At 40.1% G+C, this 15,467-nt stretch overlaps 1 long non-coding RNA gene across 1 annotated transcript in view; it reads right to left on the reverse strand.

Annotated features, from left to right (window-relative positions):
- The window catches only part of LOC125883045 (uncharacterized), a 52,484-nt gene extending 37,527 nt beyond the window's left edge, over nucleotides 1-14,957 (reverse strand). The window contains exon 1 of the long non-coding RNA XR_007448446.1: nucleotides 14,918-14,957. This is a non-coding gene — a long non-coding RNA (uncharacterized LOC125883045). The remainder of the gene's footprint in view (nucleotides 1-14,917) is intronic.
- Between the last annotated feature and the right edge of the window lie 510 nt (nucleotides 14,958-15,467).

The following is a 15,467-nucleotide window of genomic DNA, read 5'->3' on the forward strand; positions in this document are numbered from 1 at the left end:
AATTACAGAGCCATGCGAATAAGGGGAGGGACAGGAGAAGAGAGGAACAGCATGCCTTAACAGCACAAATGCAGGTACAGTTACACAGAGAAGGAATGTTGGTTAAATATAACTGTCAGCATGTGGTGCATTTTAAAGACTCCCTACAGCCTGGTCTAGCTTTACAAGTTATCTACAGACAGAGTTCTTCATACAATGGCGAACAGTGTGACAGGAGAGGTTTTATCCAATATATGGGATTTAATGGACCGCCCTCTGTGCTTTAAAAGTACGATGAGTGCTTCAAAAAGAGTTTGCTTTCAGTTAAAGGAGCGGTGTGTGAGATTTAGGAGGGTTAACCCTGTAAAACCCACTGTTGCAAATTTACAACATCACTTTTAACAATTCTAAAAAAAAAAGGCCTGCAAATGTTTTTTCTTCTCAAGACCACATTTACATAGTTAATGGGTCCTATTGTTTGTCCTCACAATGCTATTGGATAGAAGAAGTGTTTATAGGTCTGGTCATCTGGCCATGAACTCACTCTACCTGCAAACATCCTGTTGAGCTCATCTCCTTTTTTTGCATGACTGGATTTGTCAGGATTAAAGTAAGTAAAATTCCTTAAATATTTTTTTTTGTGTTTATTACAATGTCTAGAACATGTACATATTTAGTTATTTCGGAAAACATTCATCAAATTTGATTTAGAGCTTGTTATGTCTATGTTGTAATTCTACAACGTTGGGTCAGTGTGGTAGTCAAAATAGCCTGTGCTCCTCCTTACACATTACATAAGGTCACTGCACTTCTCACATGGTTACAAATTGAAAAAAAAATGTAGTAGAAATTTAAAGTATTGGATGATTCATTGTAACTAAGCTCTAAATGTGCTTTTCTGTTAAATTTTTACTTAGTTTAGCTTAGACCATAATTAAACACGTGAATAAATTGTATGGGGTATTTGAAACTCCAGCATCTATAGCAGTATTTGAAACTCCCTGTATCTTTGTAGTTTGTTTTTTAACTTCTAAATGATCCTGAGCTATTTTTCTCAGTGTTGCCCAAGCAGCAGTTTGTAGCATTATAGAGATAGAAAAACAGGTTCTGAATGTTCTGGATTTGTTGGGGGGATGCCTGTTGCATTGTTCAGGGACAGGTGCGAATGGTCTTGAATGTGAACCTGTAAGTGCTCTGGGGGGATGCATGTGTTCCTTTTAGTATGATAAGTAGAGAGCATAATAGGCCAGCCAGACAGTACTGTTTGAATGTAGTGGAATTTTGATAAGCATTTGTATTGAAATGATAATACTTATGGACATGCTAATGGTAATACTTAGATCTCTACCCTCGACACATGGTCTACCACCCTGTCTATTCTTTCTAATAATGGATACACAAACACATTGTGTAGCAAGTGCAATTTTCGCCTGTGCTTCACAGATGAAAAGAACAGTTTTAGGGACTATCACTGCAAGTGAACACAGACTTCATTCAAACCACATTGAAGGTAATGGAGGAAAAAGTTTTGTAAATACATTTTTTCCAATATTTTAATTTATAAATGCTTATTCATAAAACTATGATTGTTGTGTGATTATTACTCATGATATATACTGTTATGGGGCTAAGTAAGCAATCAACCCTGCAAATGAATACTTAAATGTTCTGTATATCTGTTCAGACAAAGTGAGTACAAACACAGAAGTTCGGCTCCCAACTATGCCCAACGTTGCAAATTTACAACATTTCCCTAAAAACTTACTAAAATGTAAAAAATTTGAAAACTCTTTAATTTCCACATCAGAGGCCTCCTAAACCAATATCTGAGAGGTAAAAAAAAATTGCTCATTTTTTTCTATATCTGAGTCTTACAGGGTTAAGTGGCATCTAGTGGTGAGGACTGCAGGTTGCAACAAGCCAAAACTTCTCCAGGTTACAATTCCTTCCATTTTTACCAGGAGCCGAATTATATGCAAAGGTCTCTTCCTCTCCAAAACAAACAGACATGGTGATTTAAAAAGCACTGAAAAAGCAGAGTCACAGCATGTTGTAGACTGGATGCTAGCTTTGCATCTGCTAAAATGTGCTCTCCTTTTTTCTGATCCGGATGTCTGCAAGGTATTTACCTGGAGCAAAATTACCCGCAGAAGTCTCTTACTCTCCTCAACAAATGGACCAGATAATTTAAACCGGTAAAAACACTTAATAAAGGTGTTTCATGGTACAAATCAGTGTTTCTCTGACGCGGTTCAGCATGTTGGAAGTGGGCCACTAGCCTTGCACCTGCTAATGTGTGCTCACCCTTTTTCTCAGATAATTTCAGATCCAGACGTTCAGGAGATTTTTACCAGGAGCTGAATTATCCACAGAGGACTCTTCCTCTCCAAAACACACAGACCTGATTGATTTAAATCAGAGAAAACACTGAATAAAGCAGTTTCATGGAAAAGAAATCAGTGTTTTTCTGATGCTCTTGTCGCAAAGGGACTGCAAACTACGATGGCCAATGTGATAAACACGAAAAACTACTGGTCCTAGAACCAAAACTGGAGTCAGTGTTTGTTTTGTCTGTTCTGGGCTACTGTAGAAACATGGCGGTGCAACATGGCGGTCACCATAGATGAGGACCTGCTCCCTATGTAGAGATAAGCAGCCCATACTAAGATAAAACCCAGTTCAGACCAAAGATTCACGACAAGACGAAACCATTGCAGTGGTGTGAAGTGGCCATCTGAGCTCGACTCAAGCGGGCTGATGTCACCTGCAACTCCGCTGGTCAAATCGCAGGCAGCTGGTTGGAGAATGTTAAGCACATCACCTGTTTCTACTGTCAATCGGCTTGTTTCACCACTACTACAAATGCAACCGTAGCCAGTATCTCATCATCACTATCCTCATTCATACTTTAAGAAGCTACAATTTATATTCAGCCACAAAATAAGACTGAAAAGCTGGAAATCAGAAAGGAAGTACAGAGAGTTGTTGCATAGAGATGATACACCATCTCATCTAGGTGCATTGGTACTTATTATTATATATATTACATTTCTGCCAATATATCCCTCTAAATCCTTCACACTGAACTTTTAAGTACTAAATTTCAGTAGCAAGTAGTAGTAGTAAGATAAAATCCAAAGGAAAGATCTTTCAAACATCTTCAGTACATGTGATGATAGCCTGAGCAAAGCCTTGAGTGACGCTCTAATACCGGAATGTAAACTCCTCCATTATGCTCTTAAATGCATTCCACGTGTACTGCCTGAATCTGCCATTCTCTCCTGCTACATCTTAAACATTGAATCCATTCATTGCTCTTAGATCATTCGAGTGCACCTGCAAGTTCATGTGACTGACAGTCTTGTAAGTACAATTACAGCTCAAAATTACTGCTCGCTCAACCCTGAATCAATACCCTTCCTCTCGAAACACATTCATCTCTGTAAAAAGCAATTAAACACTGACAAATCAAAGAGTACATTCTATGATACACGCTGCCTGCGAAGCCTGCAGTGAGAGGTCAAACATCGAGCGACATGAAAGATTAAATGTATCAATAATACATTCGGGCAGAATGATTCAGTGGGGGCACATAAATGAGGCGTCACTGCCTTGTCACATTGGGGAACAGGTGTGCCGCCGCCGAAGCTCCTACACCGCCGCATAAGGCGTGTATATTTGGCATGTCAAATGAGCAGGTGTTGTGTATAATTCATCTTTGTTCCATATTTCATGGACAGGAGCAGGAGAGTGGGTTTTTGGAGTCTGCTGGGGGGTCTTTCTGAAAAAAGGCTGCCAGCCTTCTGGCTCAGCGTGTTGCACCTCTTTAGGAGGGCTCACAGTGGGATACGATCTCTAGGAATGTGTGTTTGTGTGTGTTTCTGTGCGTGATCCGTCTTAATATAGGCATGTAGGTGTAATCTCATACTGTTATTGTATTTAATGTCTACTAAAAAGGTCTGAACCAGTCCAGTTTCAACCAGGACTTTTTTGACTAAGTGATTCGCAAACCCCAAAGTGGGATGTGCTCGTAAATAAAAGACACGCTTCTTTATTAATCGACCCTCAAATGTATTTTTCATCCTATCTCAAAGGAACTGCAAAAGCCAAAAAAGACGAACATGAAGTAGAATACTGGATTAATCCACAGAGGCGAAAGAGTGTACGTGAACCCACTGCCAGATTCAGCTTTCAATTTGCTCTTTCCACCCAAATATTTTACTGTCAAATTGTGACAAACCTGCACTGTATTAAAAAAAAAACAGTTGTAAAATGACAGCAATCCTATGTGAAAATTTAAATAAGCTCAAGTGAGACAAAAACTTCCATTTATTTGAATTATACAACTATTACAACTTTGTCAGCAGAAAGAGATTCAACTGCACCACTTGAGGGGGGAAAAAAGTACAGAATCTCCTTTTCCTGTAATGGGCGATATCTACTTTAACAGCGATGAAGTGAGTCGTTGATCTGTCACTCAGATGCCTAGAAGGTATTCTGGACCATAATTGTTTCAACTTAGGCTGTAATTCATGTACTGTACAGTTTGAATCAGATTTCTACTGTGGCTGTCAGCGGGTTTGGAGTAGAGGTCTGGCTTTGCGACAGACAGAATTCAGTAATGATACGATGGTCAAATGTATTTTTCATTCATGCGCCAGAGCAGTGCTAAAGCAGAATTTTGATTTTAAAGCTGGAGTGCAGGACTTCTACATATAAATGAATGTCCTTTACATCCAAGCCCCTTTCAAACAAGTTCACGCAGTGCTGATTAAGCCAATTGCTGACAGGGAGAGCTCTGAGCTCTGTATTTTACGATATACCTGCGTTGTGGTGTCTGGCGATTATGGTGACAGTTATAATGATGCATTTTATGCCAACTAGCCAGAGGTAAAGGGGACAGGAAGGTGGGAGAGACCATAGCAACAAAGAAGCAGTCAGGAGAAAGATGAAAGCTATGGCAGGAAACCCAAGTCCAAGAAAAGATTATGTTGTGAATGTTCCAGGAAAAAAAAGAAACTCTGCATTCAGGGGAAGGATTAAAGCAATAAAAAAGCGCTCCTGGTGGTGGGGGAGATACTGCAAGCTCATTGTCAGAGACAGGAGACAAATTCCTGCAGTCCAGCTTTAAGTTTAGGATATGGGAATGGTTCAAATGAATATGTATTTTAAACCAGCTACAGCTAATAACAATGTGTAAACTGACAATGTGAAAACAAAGTGGCAGTGTAAAAGGGGTTGCTGGTAGGGTCAAACCTACACAGAAGTATCACATGAATCTGCAGCTTTACTGCAAGTTTCAGTGGTGCCACTAAAACTTTATGGTTTCAGTTCACTGCCACTGCTCTCATAGCGGTGTTTTGAGTAGGGGTGTAACAGTTTGCAAAATTCATGGTTCGGTTCAATACCATACAGCGGTATCATGGTTCAGTATGTTTTCAATAGAGCAAAAGAAATACCAGAGAAAATTTCCTTGATTTTTTTTTTTTAATGTATGAAAACTAATATAATTTGAGCTCATTAAAGTCTGGGTTAGAGCATATTCTGTGATCTCTTTCTAAACACATTATCCGTATTGGAAAATACGTGGTAAAAATGTGAGATGTGTAATACTGAATTGTGGAGTTAGACCATTAAACAGTTTTTCATCGTTTCTGTGTCTAGGACTTTTGGGTGGGCCTAAAAGCCTGCTCAATGACCCATTGGAGCTGTCTTTAACAAAACTCCTTCCCTAGTACATAATACTACCTTACTAAAAGTAGTTTCTTTCGCCCACTGTGTGTCAGTGGTGAATTTGCTTTGGTCCGCAAGCTCTCTTAGCTCATTCAGTCAAATATATACATGAATAAACATCTCTGATCTATGCCACAATTATATAACACAAGCCAAATCACCATCACTAACTTATCTTTCAGTCTGTCTGGTCGAATTGGCGACCCCGCTCATTGCTGTGGATGTGTGCTTTGTGCAGCGTTGCCAGGTGGGAAATGTAGGATTATCGTACCAGAGACTCAAAATTATCGTATTTTGAGGGAAATTATCATACATCTGTCATAACCAAAATAACAATCCTATTTATGCGCTATAGGCAATTATACAACAGTTAGTTTCGACCGAGTAATTTGACTGGACGAGAGGCATTCCGTCCGTGAGTGCTGATATAGAGTATAACATCACTGGGACGTGTAGTAAAATCAGTAAAATCACTCCGCTCACAGGTGTTATAAATATAAATACAACTGTTAATTAACCAGCTGTCACACTGGCTACATTGACGCAAACTGACACTATAGCGTTACACCAAGAAGATGGATATTTTCCCCAAAATTACATTTGAATTCAATTATGAGTGGCTGTCAGGAGAGGACGAGGAAAAGCAAAGCCAGGACTCTTCTGTGCAGACCTCCAGGTGTGTTTGTGTAACATCAGCCGAGCTCGACAAACTGGAGAGGAGCAAAAATTAAACAAACACGGCCAGGATTTATCAATGATCATCTGATGAGGAACTGATGAGGATGAGGGAGAGTGGAAGCTGAATCCGGCCGTGCCAACATCCAGGTTTGCCAACGTTTCATCAGCCGAACTGGACGAAGTTACACAGTTGCAGATCAATGTAAATACAAAGTAGCTTGTGAGTTCCTGGTGTGTGTTCCGCGTTGCCTGGCAACGGACTGGGGGAAATGTTTGTTTTCGCGGAGCTACATAACATAGTTAAATAATTTATTTCATCACCTTTTGTTAACATGTCCTTACTCAGCATTGCTGTTTAAGCTGTTGTTGACCTGTTGTGTAAAGCAATATCACACTTGAGGTCGTGATGTTGTACTGTATATTCTCACGGCTGTAATTGTCTTCAGGTCAGGGTTAGGACCGAATCACAGCCGTGACAATATACATTACAACATCACTCCCTCTCGTGTGATATTGCTTAAATATAGTCACTCTAGTGTTTACTTTATTTTCCATTTTCCTTGTTTCTGTTTTTCCTCTTCTTCTTCTGTTTTGAATCTCATTCTCGCTCGACTTCCTGATGGGTCCTAGCACCTCATGGGGCGGGTACAGCTGACCATTCAGCCAATCGTGCTCATTGTTCAGAGACAAACGTCACCCGTATCTCATGCTAAGCAAAGTGCGAGTGCCTTCAGGGCTAACAAAAAAAACTCCGGCATACTGATTACAACCACACATTCATTAAATGGTCAAATTATCGTACATTTGGCCTTTTTTGGATTATTGATTGTACATCGTACAGAGGGCCAAATTATCGTACAAATACGATAATTATCGTACACCTGGCAACGCTGGCTTTGCGCTAACGTTAGCTACTGTTAGCTGCCTAATGAGAGGCTATGGCCACGCAAAGGCTCTCCTTCCTTGGTTTGGGGGGTTTTAGATGCAAAACCAGATTGTGCGTACTGGCTTGGCTGCTAAAGAGAGTCGGTGGCTGTGCAGCGTCTTGTGCTTGGGCTCAGGGGTCATGTATGTTACTGTGCTACTGGGTTAGCTGCTAAGGGGAGTCTGTGGCTGTGCGGTGACTCGTTCTTTGGTTTGGTGTTATCCAGCCATTATCCAGCAAAACCAAAGTGGCACCAAACACCGGACCTGTAGGTTATCAGAGCATTTACTGTGGTTGGGTAGCAAACCTGGTATTTCAAAGGATACCAACTGAATTACATTGGTACTACCAAGTGGATGAGAAGGCCAGGTTTAAACAAGCTGTGGAAGTGCTACAAAGTCTGAAAGTCAGCCACGAAGTGCCGAGGCTGGCAACGGAACAGTTTCAGTGCTGGTCTATTTTCTTTTCCATATCATTTTAGTAATAGCCTAGTGTTATTGCTAGACCAGCAGACACAGACACATATACACACAAAAGCGAGCAGATAGAAAGGAAAAGAAGATTATCTCTATGTGTGATAAGAAAAGAGCAGAGGAGCAGAACTGCGTTAAAGTCTACTATGTCACCCCTGCAGCTTGTTCAAAAATTACATTTTTAAAATTACAGTTATTGCACGGAAAGTAAAGTATCAAAAAAAGGTACTCTTGGTACTACCTATTCTTAATTCCAGGTACCAGAACTAGTAACAGTATCAGTGCCAATGTAAATGGCACCCAAACCTAACATATAGCAGCTACAGAACCGGATATTTTCATCGGGAGCTGGTAGAGAACAAAACAGAGCCAAAAAGAGAGTAAATATACATTACATATACTACATTCATACATTGTTGCCCCAGTTAACAAAAAGCTCTCAGGATGATGCAGCAGATTTCAGTAAAAAGTGAGGTATTTGCATATATGCAAAGTAGACCATGATCTCTTAATATGATTTTTGTAATGAGATGTATGAGAGTATAGAGGGACAGTAAGTTGCTTGTAGTAGGGCTGAGGGTAGACGTCATGGCAGGTGGCTGTGATAATTGGCTGAAATACTTAAAATTCACAGTACATGCCGGTGCTATGTGTGTATTTGCTGGTGTTAAACAAGTTGATAAAGGAGCACAGTGGAACAAAGTGGAACTGACACATCTTGAAAATGAAATTGCACTGGTTGAGTTCTCCTGATTGTCATCATTAGCCCCATTACATTGTCCAAAGACTGCACTCTTACCACTACAGTCAGGGACACTTGGAGGAGGTTATATAAGTTGCACAACGGCCCTTCAGTGGGGCTTTTTTGAAGGGAAGAAAGAACAAATTTGGGCCCTGAGTTTGCTCTGCAAAACTTCTCGCTGGCTCAACACCACAAATTTACAGAGAGTTTATAATGATTATGTCTTAATTGCTTAGCTAACTCTATTCTTACAGGAACCTCCAATTCCATTTTGAGAGGATATACTGTAAAGTCCCTTATTATGCCACTTATACGCCTTTATGTTGTGCGGATCCCGCAGTGTGATTTAAATGGGATCAGACAGTTACACAAACAACAATTAAAAGCTTGGTTAAGTTTGTTCTTCCTGATTACCAGTGAAGTGGTATCCTGCATACAAAGCAGCGCCTCCACAACAAATGTCTGTTGATACGCATTTGTGATGATCAAGGCTTCATTCAAAAGCTGCCTCTGTCCCTCCCACAACACAATACACACTCGTCCAAGGCTTTTATGAATAAGGCCAGTCACTTTACAAAGACAGATGGTAATAGTCTAGTCAGTCAGGGACTAGCAGAGCCATGTGTTTGTAGTTCTCTGTTGCTCAGTCATAACAATATTCAGTCAAATGAGGTAATACATTTTGACTGGTGGACATAAGGAACATCAAAGGCCTGCCAGGGATGTAACACATCATCTGTACAGGAAGACAAACATGAGGCCTCCAACAGTCACAGCCATCCTTCATGGTTCTGGGCGAGATGGAGCACCGTGATTGCCTTGCAAGGTGGTGGCGATGAAGACAAATGGAAATCCACAATATGTTACGGTTAGCAGAGAGCAGCACACTGACTGTAACAGGCAGGAGTCAGTATAAATGTCAGAGAAGATGGAGGGCCTTCAGAACGATTCATATTTCCCTACGGTCGCTGTTGTGTGTGGAAAAGACATACACACGACTTTGATAAGTTGCAAGATGTTTGAGGGTCTTGAAATTTTACTGTTGAGTAAAGGAAATATTTACACACTCCCGTACTTTATGCCAGACTTTTCTGAAGGTTGTTTTTCCCCAGACATGTATTTTTTGTATGTGTGTATATATACATATTCATGAAAGGGAAATGAGTGTCATCTATATAGCAGACGACATTACTGCCATATTAAAGTAGCAGTAACATTCAGGGAAATAAGCTAATTTATTACGTTTCTAAGAGTTCGATAAGAAGATCTATTCCTCTCATGTCTGTGTGTTAAGTACAGAGCTGGAGCAGGTGGCAATTAGCTTAGCTTAGCATAAAGACTTACAGTAAGAAGAAACAGCAAGCTAGGCTAGCTGTAAATCTAGGCTAGTAACTTAGGATCTTAGGTAGGGTGACTTCCTGGAGTCTTTGCAGGACAAAGCCATGCTAGCCATTTCCCCTTGTTTCCAGTCTTTGTGCTAAGCTAATCAGCTGCTGACAAATAGTTTTAGCATATAATACCCACCCCCCAAGCTAATCACTTGCAATTGCAATGATACTGCAATTAACTAACTATTGTGAGATCTGTACCTTCTCCTTTATCACTTAGGGAAAGGATAAATAAGAATATTTTTCAAAATGTTTAACCATGTCCATCAGAAAGAAATTATTTTAACAACCAAAAAGTGTGATTTACAACCTTTTAATTTGTTTTGTTTCATATATATATATATATATATATATATATATATATATATATATATATATATATATATATATATATATATATATATTTTTTTTTTTTTTTTCTTTTTTAATTATTATTTTTTTTAAATGACACATTTTTTGCAAGTCACTTGCGGTCCAGTCTAAATGGACCATGACCCACCAGTTGGGAACCACTGCTATAGACTATTGTTTTTATGTTAAATTTACTTTTGGGCCATCAAAAATGTACTTTGGCCACCACATTTAGGGGCTCATGGGGCCAGTGCTTAAAAAGATTAGTGTCTATCAATGCAGGACTTTTACGAGTAGTGGAGTATTTCCACATTTGGGCATTAGTACTAGTAGTACTAAGTAGTTTTACTTAGATAAAAAAAATCTAACAACTTGTTCCTCCTCTGGTTGTCGCCAGACACTACACACTCACTGTTTAGCTAAATCTGTCCACAAACTGGGACGTTACACAATTGTGTGTCCACCATTAATCTCCGTCTCTGTTGCTGTCCTGGAGCAAGACATTGAACACCTACCTGCTTACTCATACAAGCAGTGGATAAGAATGTCAGCTTACTGTCTAAAATGTAAATATCTAGTGGGAGGCAAAACCGCACCATAATCCAATAAAGGCAGTATCAATGGTTGTCATAACAACCTACACACTACCTTTAATGTTGTCGCCAAAAAACGAAGCATTTGTGAGATCCAATTTAAGCTAATATCTAGAATGCAGTGTTTTGTTAGTTTTGAGTATATAATGTTTTGCAGTGATTTGTTTGAAACAATGAGATGTCGTCTGCTCTGTGACTGATGATGCCGTCTGTATACTGCTCATTAGCTCAGCCACTGACCCTAGGCCTGGTTTGCCTGTGACTCATCTGTCTGAAATCATAAACAACACAAGACACCGTTCCCACGCTTCACCACAGGAAGAAAATTAAAAAGAGAAAAGTTGTGAAGCCCCAGTAAAGGCGCCTTCGCCCAGCTTTACAATCTTGCTCAAATATGGTCCCGAACGTGCATTGTTCTGCCGTTATGTGGAAATATTGCTGACATATCATTGCAAGGCTCCGAATACTGTATTAAGCAAACAATGCTATCCAATTTCTCGAAATGGTACACTGATCACTTTGTGCGTGGTCAGAATTGAATTTATCTGAAATGCGATATTTGAACTGACTACATCTCGGTGAGGGGAGAGTGAAGGAAAGAGCCGTTCATAAATCATTCCTTGACATTGCTGCTTCATTACCCCAAACTCACTTTCTCCCAGCCTCTCTCCGTCTCTCATCAAAACTCCATAATCCCTGTCAAAGCTGTTTGGATTGTAGGTTAAAAGTGATTCACAAACAGGAGGAGAGAGAATGAGAGAGGATAGAGGGGAGACAGAGGGATGGATAGGACTGTAATCTCCTCGGCATGAGGCTCTGTTCCACACACTCTTATGATAATTATCTCCTGCAAGCTTTCATCGGCTCCATACCTTTTTTTTTTTTATAGGTGCTGGAAACGTGCAAATGGAACTAGCTTGTAATTATAATGCCCCAAGTACAGAGAATGGTGCCCTCTGAGAGCACATTGGAGAGCTGATCATTGGATTTCTGAGGCTGCCACTGGGCTTCCGTTTTCACCAGAAATGTCAGCTTGATGGATTTAAGTCAAGGTCAAATTTGAAAGCTCTGATTAAAATCTGAGTGCTGTTATGGATCAAATGTTGGGAGGCCAAAAGCAAAACAGAATGCCACAGAGGAGAGTACAGCGCTGTTTTCAAGCACTGTGACCTCCTGAAAGACCATGGAAAAAAATTGCTTTTGGTCAGCAGTAAACTAAGTCAAGGCAGGTTTTTGGACCAAGTGGGAGGAGGACAGGAACAGATATCACCTGAAGCTGATCAACCTTCAGTGCACCAGAAAAACCCAATACCAAACTAAGCGAGGAAGTATTAGAAACAAGTTGAGAAGCAGCCCACACACATGTGATACAAATCAGAAGTCAGGATGTAAAAAGTAGGAGCCTCACTGAGCCTGCAGGCATTTCACCACTACTGACTTGCCTACATTACTATCATTCAGGGCTGCATTAACCCACTAAAGGGCCCCGGGGCCAAGATGAGCTGACAGCCCCAAGTGACCCCCCCACAGTGTTACATGCCCAGAGTTCGAGGAACTACAGCGTAACTGAATGCCTTTTTTGTACATTCAAAGCATCTTCTGAGGTTTTTGGATGGAGCTTTAAATGTCTTATTTTATTATGTCATTATCCTTAAAATAAAAAAAATAAAAAATCTCACATTTGAATAACATGATTTATCAAATTTAAAGAGTAAGATTTACTGGCATCTAGTAGGGGTGGGAATCACCAGAGACCCCCCCAGTGCGATATTGTCATGATACTTAGGTCAGGATACAATATTATTGCAATTTTAAATGTCTTGCAATATGCTGAGTATTGCAGTGACATATATTGCAACTTATTTTTTTACCTTTTTTCAGCTGCAAATTTAGGAAAAACTTTGTCAACGTCCGTTTTCGTCTAATATGATAGTTCCAGTCTGTCCATCTCAATTCAATTATTTTTACTGCAGTAAAATGTAACTAGGACTGAAAAGCAATTGACTATATTTTTCTAATAGGCTACCCAAACTTTAATTTGTATTTCCAACATTAATAAATTATATAACAAAATACTGATACTTGACAATCGACACAATACTGCCCCACAAAATATTGTGATACCAAACTGTACTGATTTTTTCCCCCACTTAGAGCATCTAGTGGTGAAGTTGCGAACTGTAACCAACATATGGCCGACGCAAAAGCCGGGATGACCCTACTTAGACTCACTGTTTGGTTTGTCTGTTCTGGGCTACTGTAGAAACAAAATGGCGAACTCCGTGGAAGAGGACCCACTCTTGTAGACATAGACGGCTTATTCTAAGGTAACAAAAACAAAACAATCCTTAGTAGCAGGTGATTAACACTGATAAAAACATAGTTATTAATATTATATTCAATTTCTGCCCATATATCCCCCTAGGCCCTACACACTGGACCTTTAAGTTATCGTTCTATTAAATATATGTAATTTATGGTGTTGTTAATATAGGTGTGTGCCTCCCTTTGTTAACGGCAAGCTGGAGAGCAAACAGTTTTTTGACAGCAGTGACACTGTTGATTTTGAAAAGCTAAAAGCCAACACTTTCCTTGGATAAAAACATGGTATTAATCTTTTTTTTAATACTTTTGACCTTCAAACTTTACAATGCTCTGGAGTTATTGGAAAAGTTTGGATCACGTGAGTCAGAAACAATCCCACACAGCCACCACTAGAATCTAATTATAGAAATATTCTAATACTCATTATTAATGTTGCCCTAAGGCAACATTAATATAACAGGAGGATATGTATAAAAAAAAAAAAATTTAAAAAAAAGCTGAGCAGCATTCAAATGTTGATTTAGAATTTAAATGTCAACATCAGGGCGGCACGGTGGTGTGGTGGTTAGCACTCTCGCCTCACAGCAAGAGGGTTGCCGATTCAATTCTGTGCGGAGTTTGCATGTTCTCCCCGTGTCATCGTGGGTTCTCTCCGGGCACTCCGGCTTCCTCCCACAGTCCAAAGACATGCAGATTGGGGACTAGGTTAATTGGTGACTCTAAATTGTCCATAGGTGTGAATGTGAGCGTGAATGGTTGTTTGTCTCTATGTGTCAGCCCTGCGATAGTCTGGCGACCTGTCCAGAGTGTACCCTGCCTCTCGCCCGATGTCAGCTGGGATAGGCTCCAGCCCCCCCGCGACCCTCAAGAGGATGAAGCGGTTAGAAGATGAAGAAGAAGATGTCAACATCATGAGTGAAGCTTCTAAACTTAACTTTTTGGTACATACCTACTAGACATCAACAAGTATTTCTATGAATAGTTTGACATTTTGAAGATTGTTGGCTTTTTAAAAAGCTGTCTTGTGTCATGAGGGTATCATCCGAATATATGACTTAGAAAACTATTGAACCAGACTGTAACTATCATCATAGCTATTCTGTCACTGTGACAGAATAGCTATGATGATAGTTATAGTCTGGTTGTGTTAACAATGCAGTGGTAGTGGGATGTTATTCAGCACATAATGAGTTCCAGTTTTCACACTTTCAAGACTCTCTAATTAAGTATCGTGTGCCTCTTACATGTGACAGCAATAAGCACTAGTCTACTAATAATCTACACTAATACTGAGGGAAGGGAATTTTAGTTAACAGAGCAAACCTAAATGAGCAATGTCTGCAGTGTCCCATATCACCTGGACTATGGCTGCCCGCTAAAAGTCAGAGATTCAAAAATGCGAAACCCCACAGTCGCTTAAGATTTTTCAAACTGCTCCTTGCTTTCATGCTGCTTCTGCACAGGCAGCTGCAGACACAGAGGCAGCTACCTGGAGGAAGAGAGGCTTGGCCCATTCAGGGTTCGAGATAATGTTATGTTCTGCCTTCTTATTAGAAGTGGTGAATTTACAGCTCACAGCAACTAAATGTGACACAGACTCCAGCTATTGTTTGATATCTAGTGTTGGCAAAAAATGTTGCACATTTCCGATCTGTTGTTAGCGCAGTTAGCACGCGGTAGCTCTGAGCGCTAATTTGGCTTGTGTATTATATTACCTGAATGTTACTTACCCTTAATGTCCTGCTGGATCCCGTTCAAACTCTCAAACTCTGTATGGAAAAAAAGGAACAAAGAGTCAAATATTCGTATTGAACAGCCAAATCTGACTCGTCTAATCCTGTGGTTCCCTATTGATGGGTGGTCCAAAAGTGGGTCACAGGCCGATTCTGAATGGACCACAACTGACCTGCAATCATGTCAAGTTTGTAAAAAACACACTTTATTTCTATGAAAAGTACATTTCCATCACAGAGCATTTATTTTGAAGTGCTGTTTTCTGCTGTAGAATGAGTGACTAATCCATTGTGCTACTAGTAATTAAAAAACCTCAGTGGTTTTTAAAGCCATGACAAACTCTAAGAGTCAAACAGGTATCACCACCCACACTATTAAAACTAAACTTTGTCACAGTATAGAGTGAGACAGTAACACTAAATGAAGATATAGCGCCTCCATTGCAGTGGCAGGCAGTGCGTAGTTCGCTTGGAAGCTGTAAGTAGGCGGGAGGAGGCGAGCTGTTGTCACACTCGGAGTGGGAAGCTTTATTTGATAATAGCAAAC

This window comes from Epinephelus fuscoguttatus, linkage group LG22 (genome assembly GCF_011397635.1).
Source record: "Epinephelus fuscoguttatus linkage group LG22, E.fuscoguttatus.final_Chr_v1".
NCBI classification, from domain to species: domain Eukaryota; kingdom Metazoa; phylum Chordata; class Actinopteri; order Perciformes; family Serranidae; genus Epinephelus; species Epinephelus fuscoguttatus.